We start from the raw sequence: 17,793 nt of genomic DNA, 5'->3' as shown, positions 1-17,793 counted from the left end.
AATAAACACGTATATGGTAAATATACAGGTATTTTGTTACATATTCTTTCTCGCCATATATGCATACCCGATTTTGTTTTGTGTTCAGATTGTGTTACTAGGGTATGTGGCGATATTTGTGCGGTGCCCGCTGGTGATTTAAAATGTATGGAATACAGTTATAGATGTAGGCAGGTAGGATTGTCCTCAAGGATGCAGCTCTTAGGCCACATGCACACGGCCAAGCCCAGAATCCCAGCCCGCGATTAAGGGCACAGCCGACCGCCAACGTCCGCCCACATTTTAGGGCCGTGCACCCATACAAACTATGGGAAAACAGCCCTGAAAACACGAAAAAAACGGACATGCCCCATAATTACTGGCACAGTTCTACGGCACGGACACCCATTTGTAGCGATACGTGTCCACGGCCAATAGAACTGAATGGGGCCGTAACTACGGCCCGTAATTACAGCCGAATTTACGGTCATGTGCATCGGGCCTAATTTGTAGTAAATTTACCCCTTTTTTCTCTGATAGGAACATTTTTGTCATGAATAAATTTATGTAGCAAGTGACTATGTAGTTAATTATTAAGTTTAAAAAAAAAATACTGGAACTATATTTTATGTGGCACAAACGATTTATGTATGCCTCTGGCATCTGCGTTTTACCAGCATTTCCTTATTCAGTAATGTTTTTAAGTGTTTCTTGACAACACTCTTTGCAAGCTGTGGAACTATCACACCAGTCTAATCTTGCGTGTAGTGGAGTCATTTTAACAGCATTTACGTTACCATCTGCTTACTAGTTGAAAATAGCTGACTTTTCCTTCCAAAATGCTTTGTGTTACTTGGCAATATATCCAAACGTAATCTTATATGTATATAGTATAACTCAAAAGTCTCATCAGAAGATGAAAAATTACATGTGGAAGTCATATTTGCCATCAATTGTGCTATCAAATTCTATGAGAAAAAGAAAGCAATCCACCCAATAGAGATAACAGCAGTGAAACAAATCCGAATGTAAATTATTCTAAATCGTCCTACGTTTTAACTACTGTATATTTCAGTGGCTGATCTAAACATGAAGCATTACAGTAGAGAGCATCTGGAAGTACAGATGAGAAATGCCACAGAGCAACACGCTTGAAAATAAAAATTAACACACTGAAAAGGAACAAAAGTAATTTTAAAAAGATTATAAACCAGAATATATATATAAACCATATCTTAAATGTATGCATACTTTACTACATTTGGACAGAGACTTAATGTACATTGGGATTTGATAAGCAATTTTAACAGCCTGGACCTATTCAGACGAGCGATGCTCACGTCCGGGTTCTGTTCGAGTGTATAACTGAAAGCACACGGACTGAACACTGACCCATTAAAGTTAATGGGCTCATTTACATGTCCGATTTTCCGTACAGACCATCGGTTCATGCAAAGAAAATCACAGCATGCCCTTCTTTAGTCTGATTCTTATGTTAGACTCTAAATACAGTCTTCAGACGAGCATGTAAAACTCGTCAGTCTTTCAGCAGGGAAGAACTGACAATTTTACATCAGACTTGAAGCATTAGTGATCGTCAGTTTTTCATACCATCAAAGAAAACGGACTGCTTTTTTTGACAGCATCTACTAGCAAACTCATCAGTGAAAAATGGACCACACTCGGATGATGTTAGTATGCTGTCCAATTTTTCACTGACCCATTGACTTCGATGGGCAAGTCTAACACAAGAATCAGACTAAACTAGACCAATGGTCCATGCCGAAATTGGACATGTTACTGTGCCGATTGCCTTTAGGCCTTATTCACACGAAAGTGTCCATTTTGCGTCCACAAAAAACTGACACGTTTGTCATGCGTTGCAGTTCCGTGTGTCATCCGTGTGTGTTCCGTGTGGCATCAGTTGGTGATGTCACTGTTGGTGCACATTTCTTTGTTTTTATTTTTTTTACTTAATTTCTTATGAACTTGTGTCATGTCCGTTTTTTTCACTCACCCATTCACTTCAATGGGTGCGTGATGCGGTAAAAACGCACAAGAATAGGGAACGGAAACACGCTGCATGAAAAACACTGCATGTCTGAATGGTCCCATTGATTTGCATAGGTCCATGTGACGGCCGTTGTTTTAACGGCAGTCACACGGACGTATTACACGTTCGTGTGAATAAGGCCTTATGGTGTCTTTGTTCAGTCTTTGGGCTGTCAGTTAGGATATGTTCACACGCTTAGTAAAAAACTTCTGAAAATACGGAGCTGTTTTGAAGGGAAAACAGCTCCTGATTTTCAGATGTTTTTTAAGCAAACTAGCATTTTTCACGGCCATTTTTGGAGCTGTTTTTCTATAGAGTAAATGAAAAACGGCTCAAGAAGGGACATGCACTTCTTTTTCATGGGCGGTTTTTTTACGCGGCCATTTTTCAAAACGGCAGCGCGTAAAAAAAACTCAGTTTTTCCCATTGAAATCAATCGGCAGATGTTTGGAGGCGTTCTGCTTCCGATTTGAACATACTCTCAGACAGCACCTGGACATGAGCATCACTCATCTGAATAGGCCCTAGGGCTCTGTACACATCTGCAGTGGAGGCTCCGACAACGGATCCAGTGGCACGAGTTTTTCGTTGCTCTGCTGCTATGACGGAGCAGAACAAGGGAAAACCTTATTGCAGGTTTGAGCGAAGCCTTAGGGTATGTGCACACGCTAGCTGCCATTTACGTGTGAAAAGACAGACTGTTTTCAAGAGAAAACAGCTGCCTCGTTTCACACGTAAATGCTCCTCCTCGCATTTTGCGAGCGGTCTGAGACACTCATAAATCTTGAGCTGTGCTTCATTGAGTTCAATGAAGAACAGCTCAAATTACGTGGCAAAGAAGTGTCCTGCACTTCTTTGCAGAGGCAGTCCATTTACGCGTCGTCGTTTGACAGCTGTCAAACGACGACGCGTAAATTACAGGTTGTCTGCACAATACGTCGGCAAACCCATTCAAATGAATGGGCAGATGTTTGCCGACGTATTGCAGCCCTATTTTCAGGCGTAAAACGAGGCATAATACGCCTCGTTTACGCCTGAAAATAGGTTGTGTGAACCCAGCCTTACGGTATGTGCACACGTAGTGACCAAAAACGTCTGAAAATACAGAGCTGTTTTCAAGGGAAAACAGCCCCTGATTTTCAGACGTTTTTTGAGCAACTCGCGTTTTTCGCGCCGTTTTCGCAGCGTTTTTTACGTCCGTTTTTGGAGCTGTTTTCATTGGAGTCTATGAGAAAACAGCTCCAAAAACGTCCAAAGAAGTGTCCTGCACTTCTTTTGACGAGGCTGTATTTTTACGCGTCGTCGTTTGACAGCTGTCAAACGACGACGCGTAAATGACAGGTCGTCTGCACAGTACGTCGGCATAATACGCCTCGTTTACGTCTGAAAATAGGTAGTGTGAACCCATCCTGAAACTGCGTGGGAGCGGGTCTATGAAGAGCACCATACTCTTATCAAGTTAGCAGGTAGAGGGCAAGGGCTCACATGGGCCCTCTAGTGTCCGTGTCTGCCCCTAAAGTCTAATGGAAAATTGTGTCAAAACTACGGTATGCATGAGAGCGACTGCTGCTTCAGACTTTTGTAAATTCAGCTAAGTACCTCCATTGAGGTCCATAATTACGGAAGCGCCCATAAACTTTTATGGGGAGTCCATGCCGTAATTACGGACAAAGAAATTACATGTTCTATAATTTCTATGGCACAGACACCCATCCGTAAAAATACGGAAAGGTGTCCATAGCCCATAGAAATTAATGGGTCCATAATTATGGATGAAAGAGGGGGCCTAAGACTGTGCTACAGGAAATGCTGGGTGTGATGGTTTCACAGACGCAGCAGAGATAACTACTCACCTGTATCTTTGCATACGGCTAAAGAAAACAGCTCCCAGCATACCCTTTCTAAGGGTATGTTCACATGGGCTATTTTCGCCCTTTTTTCGTGCAGTTTTTCGGACCGTAAACGCCCCAAAAAATGGCTGAAAATACAGGGTTCCAACGGGGCCTTTTTAACGTGGCTGTTTTTAAAAACGGCCGCGTAAAAAAAACGCCTCGTAAAAAGAAGTGCATGTCACTTCTAGAGCCATTTTTGGAGCCGTTTTTTATTGACAATAGAAAAAGAGCTCCAAAAACGTCCGTAAAAAAATGCAGCAAAAAATGCGAGTTGCTTGAAAAACGGCTGAAAATCAGGAGCTGTTTTCCCTTGAAAACAGCTCCATATTTTCAGCCATCTTTTGTTTGCTATTTGAACATACCCTACATTGCATTGCTACAGGACATGCTGGGTGTGATGGTTTCAAAGTTGCAGCAGAGATAATTACTCACATGTACCTCCTCACACTGCTGTAGAACAACACCTCTCAGCATATCCTTTATAAGGTGTTGCTACAGGACATGTTAAGGCCTTATTCACACGGACATGTCCATTTTGCGGGCGCAAAAAACGCTGCGTTTTGCGCCCGCAAAATGGACATGTCCGTGTGGTGTCAGCATATGGTGCGTGGCTGCGTGATTTTCGCGCAGTCGGCATCATGATGACACTCTGGTTTTATGTGTACAAACAGAAAAGCATGTGGTGCTTTTCTGTTTTTATTCATTGATTTTACTACTGTTGCGCGAATCACGTGCGGCAACCAGAAGTGCTTCCGTGTGCCGAGCGCGATTTGCACTCAACCATTGACTTCAATGGGTGCGTGCTGCGCAAAACACAGCCAAATATAGGACATGTCGTGAGTTTTACGCAGCGCACATACACTACGTGAAATTCACAGACAGTCCGAACGGCCCCATTCATTAACATAGGTCCGTGCACCGCGCGTGAAAATCACGCGCGTAACACGGACGTAAAACACGTTCGCGTGAATAAGGCCTAAGGCTGGATTTACACGAGCACATTAAGTCCGTAATGGACGGAACGTATTTCGGCCGCAAGTCCCGGACCGAACACACTGCAGGGAGTCGGGCTCCTAGCATCATAGTTATGTACGATGCTAGGAGTCCCTGCCTCGCTGCCGGACAACTGTCCCGTACTGTAATCATGTTTTCAGTAAGGGACAGTAGTTCCATGGAGAGGCAGGGACTCTTAGCGTCGTACATAACTATGATGCTAGGAGCCCGGCTCCCTGCAGTGTGTTCGTTCCGGGACTTGCGGCCGAAATACGTTCCGTCCATTACGGACGTAATGTGCTCGTGTGAATCCAGCCTAAGGCCCCATGCACACGACCGTAAAAACTCCCGGAATTATGGGCCGTAATTACGGCTCGTAATTACGGGCCCATAGACTTCTATTGGACACGGGTACCTCCCCGTATGCTTACGGGAAGGTGCCCGTGCCGTTGAAAAAGATAGAACATGTCCTATTTCAGGCCGTAATTACGGCACGGGCAGCCCATAGAAGTCTATTGGGCTCCCGTAATTACGGGTGACTGCGTGTGTGCACCCGTAATTACGGGAGCGTTGCTAGGTGACCTCAGTAAATAGTCACTGTCCAGGGTGCTGAAAGAGTTAAATGATCGGCAGTAACTGTTTCAGCACCCTGGACAGTGGCTACCGATCAGAATATAGATAAAGCTGTAAAAAAAAAAAAAGACGTTCATACTTACCCAGAGCTCCCTGCTTCTTCCTAAAGTCCGGCCTCCTGGGATGACGTTACAGCCCATGTGACCACTGCAGCCAATCACAGGTCAATCACAGGCTGCAGCGGTCACATGGTCTGCTGCGTCATCCACGGAGGTCGGGCTGGATGTCAGGAGAGGGACGCGTCACCAAGGCAACGACCGGGTAAGTATGAATTTCTTTTACTTTTACCTCGGAAAGGGCTACCCCTTCTCTCTATCCTGCACTGATAGAGAGAAGGGGCTGCCGATTAGTGCAGTGCAATTTTGCAGCCAAAAACGTGCCCGTAAATACGGGTGGAATACGGGTGAAACCGGACCCGTATTTACGGGCACGGGTTCGTAAATATTGGTGCAATACGGGTCGAATACGTGTGACCAAGGACCCATATTTACGCCAGTATTTACGGGTGGACAAAAATACGGTCGTGTGCATGTGGTTTCACAGGAACAGAGTTGCCACATCCTTCCAAAGTAACTTAGCGTTACCTTCCCTGCTCCAATGGAACAATAGCTCTCAGCATGCCCAGTTCCATTAAACAAAACATTATTACTCTTAGGGTATGTTCACACGGCCTATTTTCAGAAGTTTTTCGGGCCGTAAATGGCCAAAAAATCGGAAGCAGAACGCCTCCAAACATCTACCCATTGATTTCAATGGGAAAAACGGCGTTCTGTTCCGATGGGCCGTTTTTTTACGCGCTCGTTTTGAAAAATGGCCGCATAAAAAAACGCACAGTAAAAAGAAATGCATGTCACTTCTTGAGACGTTTTTGGAGCCGTTTTTCATTGACTCTATAGAACACAGCCGTAAAAAACCCTGCGAAAACCGCCGTGAAAATCACGAGTGGCTTAAAAACGTCTGAAAATCAGGAGCTGTTTTCCCTCGAAAACAGCTCCGTATTTTCAAACGTTTTTGAATTTGCGTGTGAACATACCCTTATATGTATCGCAATTGATACCTGCAAATGAAAATTTCTATGTAGACTCTTCTCAAAAAAAAGGGTCATGGAGTACAGAGCATCCATACCCCACCTTCAATCACAGATAACGTTCAAGACAAACTGCATCCAAAGTAGCGTTTTGAGCTCTGAATGGACCTATAGGGGTGGGTGTAAGTCTGCAGAGAAATCACTATAAAATAGGATTTTACCATGAATTTCACTATGCACAGTAGAATAGGTGAAATGCATGGGTGGATATGGCAACCACTGGGTGTGCTTAGCCATGCAGATTTTTCACACAACACATACTAGTCCTTCTCAATGAATTAGAATATCATCAAAAAGTTAATTTAATTCAGTAATTCAATTCAAAAAGTGAAACTATATTATATAGATTCATTGCACACAGAGTGATCTATTTCCAGCATTTTTTTCTTTTAATGTTGATTATGGGTAACAGTTAATTAACACCCAAAATTTAGTGTCTCAGAAAATTAGAATATTAAATAAGCCAAATTTCAAAAATGATTTTTTATACCGAAATGTAAGCCTACTGAAAAGTATGTACAGTATATGCAGTCAATACTTGGTCGGGGCTCCTTTTGCATGAATTACTGCATCAATGCGGCATGGAGACGATCAGCCTGTGGCACTGCTGAGGTGTTATGGAAGCCCAGGTTGCTTTGATAGTGGCCTTCAGCACGTCTGCATTTTTCGGTTTGGTGTCTCTCATCTTCCTCTTGACAATACCCCACAGATTCTCTATGGGGTTTAGGTCAGGCGAGTTTGCTGGCCAATCAAGCACAGTGATACTGTGGTTATTAAACCAGGTATTGGTATTTTTGGCAGTGTGGGCAGGTGCCAAGTCCTGCTGGAAAATGAAATCAGCATCTCCATAAAGCTTGTCAGCAGAGGGAAGTATGAAGTGCTCTAAAATTTCCTGGTAGACGGCTGCGTTGACTCTGGACTTGATATAACACAGTGGACCACCACCAGCAGATGACATTGCTCCCCAAACCATCACTGACGGTGGAAACTTCACACTGGACCGCAAGCAACTTGGATTGATGCCTCTCCACTCTTCCTCCAGACTCTGGGACCTTGATTTCCAAATGAAATGCAAGATTTAGGCCTCATTTACACGAGCGTGCATTTCGCGCACGCAAAAAAACGCAGCGTTTTGCGTGAGCAAAAGTCACTTGACAGCTCCATGTGTCATCAGTGTATGATGCGCGGCTGCGTGATTTTCGCACAGCCGCCATCATAGAGATGAGGCTAGTCGACGTCAGTCACTGTCCAGGGTGCTGAAAGAGTTAACTGATTGGCAGTAACTCTTTCAGCACCCTCGACGGTGAATTCCGATCACCATATACACCAACCTGTGAATAAAAAAAAGACGTTCATACTTACCAAGAACTTCCTGCTTCCTTCAGTCCGGTCTCCCGGCCGTTGCCTTGGTGACGCGTCCCTCTCTTGACATCCGGCCCCGCCTCCCTGGATGACGCGGTAGTCCATGTGACCGCTGCAGCCTGTGATTGGCTGCAGCCTGTGCTTGGCCTGTGATTGGCTGCAGCTGTCACTTGGATTGAATTGTCATCCCGGGAGGTCAGACTGGAGGAAGAAGCCGGGAGTTATCGGTAAGTCAGAACTTCTTTTTTTTTTTACACGTTCATGTATATTGTGATCGGAAGTCACTGTCCAGGGTGCTGAACCAGTTTAACTCTCTCAGCACCCTGGACAGTGACTGTCTCCTGACGTCGCGTACCGCAAATTTTTTTGCCGGGTTCAGTCAAAACTAGTTCGGCCGAACCCGGTGAAGTTCGGTTCGCTCATCTCTAAGACACTCCGTTTGGATGTTTGTAAACAGAAAAGCACGTGGTGCTTTTCTGTTTACATTCAGAGTTTGACAGCTCTTGCGCGAATCACGCAGTTCTCACGGAAGTGCTTCCGTGCGACCTTCGTGGTTTTCACGCACCCATTGACTTCAATGGGTGTGTGATGCGCGAAAAACGCAGAAATTAAGAACATGTCGTGAGTTTTTTTCAGCGCACTCACGCTGAGCAAAACTCACGGACTATCTGCATGCCCCCATAGACTTGTATAGGTCCGTGCGACCCGCGTGAAAGGCACGCGCGTCGCACGGACGTATATCACGTTCGTGTAAAGGAGGCCTTACTTTGTGAAGTTTCCACAGTCAGTGATGAAGCAACCTGGGCTTCCATAACACCTCAGCAGTGCCACAGGCTGATCGCCTCCATGCCACGCCACATTGATGCAGTAATTCGTACAAAAGGAGCCCCAACCAAGTATTGAGTGCATATACTGTACATACTTTTCAGTAGGCCAACATTTTGGTATTAAAAAATTTAAATTGGGCTTATATAATATTCTAATTTTCTAAGACTATATTTTGGGTTTTCATTAACTGTAAAGGTATGTTCACACAGCAGCGTCCAATACGCCTGAAATTACTCAGCTGTTTTCAGGCGAAGACAGCCCCTTAATTTCAGACGTAATTGCTCGTACTCACGTTTTTCCCTGCGTCAATTACGGACGTAATTGGAGCTGTTTTTCAATGGAGTCAATGAAAAACGGCTCCAATTACGTCTCAAGAAGTGACATGCACTTCTTTGACGCGGGCGTCTTTTTACGTGCCGTCTTTTGACAGCGGCGCGTTAAAAAAAAAGCCTGCATACACAGAACATCGTAACCCCATTGATTTCAATGGCCAGATGTTTGCCGGCGGTTTGGAGCCGTATTTTCGGACGTAATTCGAGGCGTAAAACGCACCAAATTACGTCCGTAAATAGGGCGTGTGAACATAATCATCAACATTAAAAGAAAAAAATGCTGGAAATAGATCACTCTGTGCGTAATGAATCTATATAATATATGAGTTTCACTCTTTGAATTGAATTACTGAAATAAATTAACTTTTTGATGATATTCTAATTTATTAAGAAGGACTAGTATGCTTTATCTAAGCAACGTGCCGTGGTGACTCTGGTGTTCCACAGCAGTGGAGGTAAAGCTGAGTGGTTATTCTGCTAAGGTTTAGCTCCGCTGCAACTATCAAACACGTACTGGTGATGGGTTATTCGGGAAAGCATTAGCTGCAAGGACACCAGTATACCTAGTATGACCTATAGCAGAGTCTTGCGCTGCCCATGCTGAGAGCTGTTCTACAACAGTAGGGCAGGTTACGTTGACTGTGTGCTATGGAAAGCTGTGTAATTTCTGTACCTGTGAAACCACCACTCCTAGCATGTCATGTAGTAAAGCCTTAGAAAGGGTATGCATAGGCCTAGTTTACACAGAGTTTTTCTGGCATGTTTTTTGACGCAGGAACCATGTCAGAAGCCACGCCAAAAAACAGCCAAAATCGCGTCCAATTGAGGCGTTTTTTCCTGTGACCCTTTCTTCAGGCGTTTCCGTCTGACCTCCCATTGACATCAATAGGAGGCAGAGAAAGCGGTTTTCGTGCTTTTTTTTGCCTACAGCGCTTAATGGCCGCAGCTGAAATACACGGGAAAGAGAGTGCTGGCAGGTCAAAATCTGCCTCAAAATTCCTGAAGGAATTTTGAGGCAGATTTTTCTGGCTGTAAAAAAACTCTGTGTGAACAGGGCCTTAGGCCTCATGCACACGACCGTATTTTTTCCCACCCGTAAATACTGGCGTAAATACGGGTCCGGTGTCACACGTATTCCACCTGTTTTGCACCAGTATTTATGAACCCGTGCCCGTAAATATGGGTCCGGTGTCACCCGTATTCCACCCGTATTTACGGGCACGTTTTTGGCGGCAAAATAGCACTGCACTAATCGGCAGCCCCTTCTCTCTATCAGTGCAGGATAGAGAGAAGGGACAGCCTTTTCTGTCATAAAAGTTAAAGAAATTCATACTTACCCGGCCGTTGTCTTGGTGACGCGTCCCTCTCTTCACATCCAGCCCGACATCCCTGGATGACGCGGCAGTCCATGTGACCGCTGCAGCCTGTGATTGACCTGTGATTGGCTGCAGCGGTCACATGGCCTGAAACGTCATCCAGGACGTCGGGCCGGATGTCGAGAGGGACGCGTCACCAAGGCAACGGGCGGGAGACCGGACTGGAGGAAGCAGGAAGTTGTCGGTAAGTATGAAAGTCTTTTATTTTTATTTTTTACAGGTTTATACTGATCGGTAGTCACTGTCCAGGGTGCTGAAAGAGTTACTGCCGATCAGTTAACTCTTTCAGCTCCCTGGACAGTGACTATTTACTGACGTCGCTTAGCAACGCTGCCGTAATGACGGGTGCACACATGTAGCCACCCGTCATTACGAGAGCTCCATAGACTTCTATGGACTGTCCGTGCCGTTATTACGGCCTGAAATAGGACATGTTCTATCTTTTTCAACGGCACGGGCACCTTCCCGTGAGAAAACGGGAAGGCACCCGTCGCCAATAGAAGTCTATGAGCCCGTTATTACGGGTCGTAATTACGACCCGTAATAACGGGAGTTTTTACGGTCGTGTGCATGACGCCTTAGAGTGGTTTTTCCACAGCCTTGTGAGGGGGTACAGGTGAGTGATTATCTCCACTGCAACTCTGAAACCAGCACTCCCAGCATGTCCTGTAGCAGAGCTGGGAACTGTTGTTCCATTCGGCTGAGTGTCATGGTTAAAATGCATTTTGACCACAATGTAAAAACACAGCATTACAAAAGGGGAGGTAAAGCTGAGTGGCTACTCAGGAAAGCTTAAGCTCTTACCCCTCTTAGAATGCCCTATAGCAGTGGCATGGGCAGGGCATAATGGGAGCTGTTGTTCTATAGCAGCAAAGGAGGTAAAGCTAAGAGCTTGCTAGGTAAAACCTGGAGCTCCACTGCAACCGTGAAACTACCAGTTTTAGCATTTCCTATAGCAGAGGCTTGTATTGAGCATTCTGGAAGCTGTTGCTCCATTGGAGCAGGGGAGGTAACGCTGAGTGGTTACTTACTCCAGAACAATGTTGCAACTCTGTACCTGTGAAACCACCACTCCCAGCATGTCCTCTAGCAACGCCTTAGAAAGGTTATGCTTGGAGCTGCTTTTCTACAGCCTTTGGACTTATTCACACGAGCGTTGAATACGTCCATGTGATGGCTGTTAAAACAACGGCCATCACACGGATGCATGTATTTCAATGGGGCCATTAACGCGGTCGTTGTTTCATCAGACCATGTGATGGGTCCGTTGAAAAATAGAACCTGTCCTATTATCTTCCGTTTTCACGGCTCCGTCCTCAAGTCTATGATGATCCGTGAAAACGGGACCCGCACGGGGGCCCGCCTCGGACGTGAAAAACGTCACATTTTTCTGTAAGGGTATGTTCACACGCAAACGTAAAATACATCTGAAATTACGGAGCTGTTTTCAGGCGAAAACAGCTCCTGAATTTCAGACGTTTTTGCAAGTGACGCGTTTTTCGCAACGTCCATTACGGATGTAATTGGAGCTGTTTTTCAATGGAGTCAATGAAAAACGGCTCCAATTACGTCCCAAGAAGTGACATGCACTTCTTTGAGGCGGGCATCTTTTTAAGCGCCGTCTTTTAACAGTGGCGCGTAAAAAAAAATCCCGTCTGCACAGAACACCGTAAGACCCATTGATTCGTCCGTAATTCCAGGCGAAAAACGCCTTAATTACGCTTGTAAATAGGGCGTGTGAACATATCTTTACAATGAGGGGAGTGACCCGTTATGTGCCGCAGTCATATATTGGACTGTCTCAATTATGGGTTTCTGGTTTGCTGGAATGTGTAACATTAATATTTAATTTTTCAGGACTGCAAAATAAAAATAAAAATACACAAAACATTGAGAGAAGTAAAATAAATTTTTACCCTAATCATCTATTTTGTATTCCCCACATAATACATTCCATTTAATCACAATTGAAGTCAATGGGAACAAAACACGAGCCAGTGATAGATCATGCTTTGGCTTGAAATCAATGCAACAGGCTCTAACAACCATATGGTTCAAAACTTCATTGTGTAAACAGGAATTTCACAAATTTCGCAAGAATATGAAAGCTGAAAAACCCAAAAAAAACTGTACAGTAGAATAATCTCTCAATAATGAAAACACTATTATTAGGGTAAAACTGTTAGACATCAGTCATAGCCTACGTTTAACATATACGTCAGAAGCTTTTCCCATCGTATACATCAAATGTAAGCTAAAAAACATGATGTGAACAGAAAATTAGCAGTACACAAAAAAAGAGGAACACCCTGCAAAAGCCTAAGGCTAGATTCACACGAGCATTTATGTTCTGCACGCGTAAAAAATTAAGTTTTTCTTGCGTCGCAGTTCCGTGTGGCTTCCGTGTACGGTGTGCGTCTACGCTTTTTCCGTGCGTATGTCATGCGTTTTTTACATCAGCATCTCCCCATATCATCTCTTTAGCAATTTGTGCGTGAAAAATACAGACAGCACACGGAAGATGTCCGTGTGCTGTCCGTTGTTTTCATGCACCCATTGACTTCAATGGGCTGTGTGGTGCGCAAAAATGCACAAAAATAAGTAGTTTGAGCTTCTGCTTCCAAACAGTTGCATGGTGCTGAACTCTACCAACCGTGTGATCTCTACCAAAAATAGTTTTCTTTTCCTCCAAGATTTATAGCAATCAGTATAAAATACTATCCTGAATGTAATTTTTCTTCATCATTTCTTTTTCTTTTATTATGCTCTAAATTTTAGCAAAAAAGAGGGCAAGAATATATCTTCATTAGAATAAATGCTAAATATAGTTTACAGTACAAATCGATGTACTTTTGAGGAAATGCGATGTATTTCTCCTGTGCAAAAATATATGTTTCCTGTATATTCATTAATATAAACTGGGAGCTGTGAGAAAATAGACACTTAGGGCATGACCACATGTGGCGGATTTCCTCCGCAACTGTCCGCATCAATGCCGCACCTAATCCGGGTTGCGGATTACGGCTGCGGATCTGCCCAAAATGTGCAGAAAATTGATGCGGACTAGCTGCTGCGGACTGTGGGAAAAGTGCTTCCCTTCTCTCTATCAGTGCAGGATAGAGAGAAGGGACAGCACTTTCCCTAGTGAAAGTAAACGAATTTCATACTTACCGGCCGTTGTCTTGGTGACGCGTCCCTCTTTCGGCATCCAGCCCGACCCCCCTGGATGACGCGCCAGTCCATGTGACCGCTGCAGCCTGTGCTTGGCCTGTGATTGGCTGCAGCCGTCACTTAGACTGAAACGTCATCCTGGGAGGCCGGACTGGAGACAGAAGCAGGGAGTTCTCGGTAAGTATGAACTTATATTTTTTTACAGGTTGCTGTATATTGGGATCGGTAGTCACTGTCCCGGGTGCAGAAACAGTTACTGCCGATCGCTTAACTCTTTCAGCACCCTGGACAGTGACTATTTACAGACGTCTCCTAGCAACGCTCCCGTCATTACGGGAGCCCCATTGACTTCCTCAGTCTGGCTGTAGACCTAGAAATACATAGGTCCAGCCAGAATGAAGAAATGTCAAGTTAAAAAAGCAAGACGCATCCGCAGCACACATAACATGTGCATGACAGCTGCGGACTTCATTGCGGAAATTAGAATCTCCATTGAAGTCAATGGAGAAATTCCGCCATGAGTCCGCCACTGCTCCGCAACAGACAGAGCATGCTGCGGACACCAAATTCCGCTCCGCAGCCTATGCTCCGCAGCGGAATTTTACGCATCGTCTAAACGAACACTGCGAAATTAAAGTGGAAGTCAATGGAGAAACGGCTCCGCTGCGGATTAACGCTGCGGAGTGTCCGCAGCGGAATTTAAGTGAAATTCCGCCATGTGTGAACCCAGCCTTAGGCTACGTTTACACACACAATTTTGATGCAGTTTTTGAGGCAGTTATTGGCTCCGTTTTTTTTTTTCTTCAGCCAAAGACAGAAGTGGATCCACAAGATAGGAACGGTGTAAAGAAAAGACTGATGCATCTAATTTCTTTTGTGTCCACTTTTGAGTCAAAATCGGGCAGAAAATCTGCATCTAAACTGTGTGTGTGATTCTGGCCTTAAGATAAGTGGTAGTCAGGAGGATCACAAGATGCTACAAAGGCCTGATTTACACGAGCGTGTGCGTTTTGCGCACGCAAAAGATGCAGCGTTTTGCGTGCGCAAAAGGCACTTAACAGCTGCGTGTGTCATCAGTGTATGATGCGCAGCTGCGTGATTTTCGCGCAGCCGCCATCATTATGACACTCCGTTTGGATGTTTGTAAACAGAAAAGCACGTGGTGCTTTTCGGTTTACATTCAGAGTTTGACAGCTGTTGCGCGAATCACGCAGTTCGCACGGAAGTGCTTCCTTGTGGCATGCGTGGTTTTCACGCACCCATTGACTTCAATGGGTGCGTGATGCGCAAACAGCGCACAAAGATAGGACATGTCGTGAGTTTTTTTCAGCGCACTCACGCTGAGCAAAACTCACGGACTGTCTGCATGCCCCCATAGACTAATACAGGTGCGTACGACACGCGTTTAAAGCACGCGCGTCGCACGCACGTATATCACGCACGTGTAAACGAGGCCAAATAGTGTATCCAGATTGAGTGACAGGTTCTAGATCTAAACGGAACATCAATTCAGGACATTCCTGTAATGGCAGATTCTTGCCAAAATACGGATTATTTCCTTTAACCCCTCCCCACCGCCTTTTTGGGCCTTGAGGATACCGCGATTTTTTACAAAAAAATTCATCACTTTGTTCTAAGGGCCATAACTTGTTAATTTTTCTGTTTACGTAGCCTTATGAGGGCTTGTTTTTTCAGGACAATTTGTATTTTTAAAAACTTTGTAATTTTAAAATTTTAATAGCTTTTTTTTTGGGAGGGGGGAGAATGGAAAGAAAAATTCCACCACTGTCTTTTGCGTTTTGTTTTTATGGCAGTGCGGTAAAAATCACATGTTAACTTTATTCTTCAGATTGTTACAATTACAGTGATACCAAATTTATATATTTTTTTTATGTTTTACTAGTTTTGCACATAAAAAACACTCAGGCTGGGTTCACACGACCTATTTTCAGACGTAAACGAGGCGTATTATGCCTCGTTTTACGTCAGAAAATAGGGCTACAATACGTCGGCAAACATCTGCCCATTCATCTGAATGGGTTTGCCGACGTATTGTGCAGACGACCTGTCATTTACGCGTCGTCGTTTGACAGCTGTCAAACGACGACGCGTATATTGACTGCCTCGGCAAAGAAGTGCAGGACACTTCTTTGCAACGTAATTTGAGCTGTTCTTCATTGAACTCAATGAAGAGCAGCTCAAGATTACAGGCGTCAAAGACGCCTCGCATAATACGAGGAGCTGCTTTTACGGCTGAAACGAGGCAGCTGTTTTCTCCTGAAAACAGTCTGTCATTTCAGCCGTAAAAGCCTCCGTGTGCACATACCCTCAAAAACACATAAATACATAAAAAAAAAAAAGTCATATGTTCTGGTGTTGCCACATTCTGAGAGCCATACATTTTTTTTCTTACAGTCAACAGAGCTGTGTGAGAGCTTGTTTTTTGAGTAACGAATTGTATTTTTAGATGGCACCATTTTGGGGTACATATAGCTTATTATCATTTATAAAAATTTTTTTTTCGTTTTCAGCATTTTACATTTATGCCTTTCACCTTGCAGCATAAATAACATGTTACCTTTATTCTATGGGTCGGTACGATAGCAGCGATGCCAAATATGTATATATTTTTTGATGTTTCATTACTTTTGCGCCAAAATAGCTGATTAAATGTAAATAAGATCATTCCAAGAACCATGACATTTTAATTGTATTTAATTGTATTTTTAATTGTATTTGTATGTGGGCTTGTTTTCTGCAGTTACGCCATATATCGTGTGGTTTAAATAATATGTTAACTTTATTATATGTGTCATTAACATCACAGCAATACCATATTTGTGTATTTTTTTAAATTTATTTAACACTTTTTCTAACGAAAACAACTTTTTATAAAGTGGTACGCCCGTCCACTGGGCGTAACCAATACCTTCTATTGCCGTCAATAGACTTCAAATAGGTCGTAATGGTACGCCTGTTTGGGCAAATAGGTTAATAATTTCTGATAATCAAGATCTGTAATTGGCAATGCTTCTATAGGGGAATACATAGTACATACAGAGTCTTATGGAGCATGCCGCCATTTTGTTTTCTGTCAGATCTTCTGACAGAAATAATCTCTGTGTGCCTTTGTATTAAATTGGAGACATATGGAGGTACAGTAAAGGGCAAATGCACCTCTATGGTAGCCTTATAGCCATGCAAAATGTCTCTTAGGCCTCATTTACACGAGCTTGTGCGTTTTGCACACGCAAAAAACACGGCGTTTTGCGTGCGCAAAAGGCACTTAACAGCTCCGTGTGTCATCAGTGTATGATGCGTGGCTGCGTGATTTTCGCGCAGCCGCCATCATTATGACACTCCGTTTGGATGTTTGTAAACAGAAAAGCACGTGGTGCTTTTATGTTTACATTCAGAGTTTGACAGCTGTTGCGTGAATCACGCAGTTCGCACGGAAGTGCTTCCATGTGGCATGCGTGATTTTCACGCACCCATTGACTTCAATGGGTGCGTGATGCGCGAACAGCGCACAAATATAGGACATGTCGTGAGTTTTTTTCAGCGCACTCACGCTGAGAAAACTCACGGACTGTCTACACTGCCCCATAGACTAATATAGGTGCGTACGACACGCGAGACAAGCACACGAGTCGCACGCACGTATATTACGCTCGTGTAAACGAGGCCTTAGACATATACGCTTTCCTTGATTTGACAAACACCTCTATCCTAGCAGTAGATGGTCATTATTCCTCATTGGCATAACAGAAGACTTCTGATGGAGTGATCTTTCACTTATGAAAACATCTTTGGCAGTTGGACCTCTGACCTGAAAGGAAGCATTTACACCTCAGCCAAAAGTAAGGCTGACGATTTAAGACTCTTCTCACACTATTGCTAGGGTCCAGTCTGTTTTCCGAAATCTGCTGCACTATTCTTTCCAGTAAAAAACCTTAAGACCTTGAAAGCCATTATAACTCAATGGAGTCTGTCAGGATCCATTACATACTGGATCTATCATATATGGTCATGGCTCCATTATTAACAGAACCTATGATAATAGTGCCTTAGGCTCTGCTTATACTTG

General features: G+C 44.0%; 1 protein-coding gene across 2 annotated transcripts in view; it reads right to left on the bottom strand.

The window, feature by feature from the left end:
- Positions 1 to 17,793, bottom strand: part of KCNQ5 (potassium voltage-gated channel subfamily Q member 5) — a 660,896-nt gene that overhangs the window by 67,248 nt on the left and 575,855 nt on the right. The window lies entirely within an intron of this gene.

The sequence above is a fragment of the Rhinoderma darwinii genome, chromosome 4 (genome assembly GCF_050947455.1).
Source record: "Rhinoderma darwinii isolate aRhiDar2 chromosome 4, aRhiDar2.hap1, whole genome shotgun sequence".
Lineage (NCBI taxonomy): Eukaryota > Metazoa > Chordata > Amphibia > Anura > Rhinodermatidae > Rhinoderma > Rhinoderma darwinii.
This window is presented reverse-complemented; position numbering and strand designations above follow the sequence as displayed.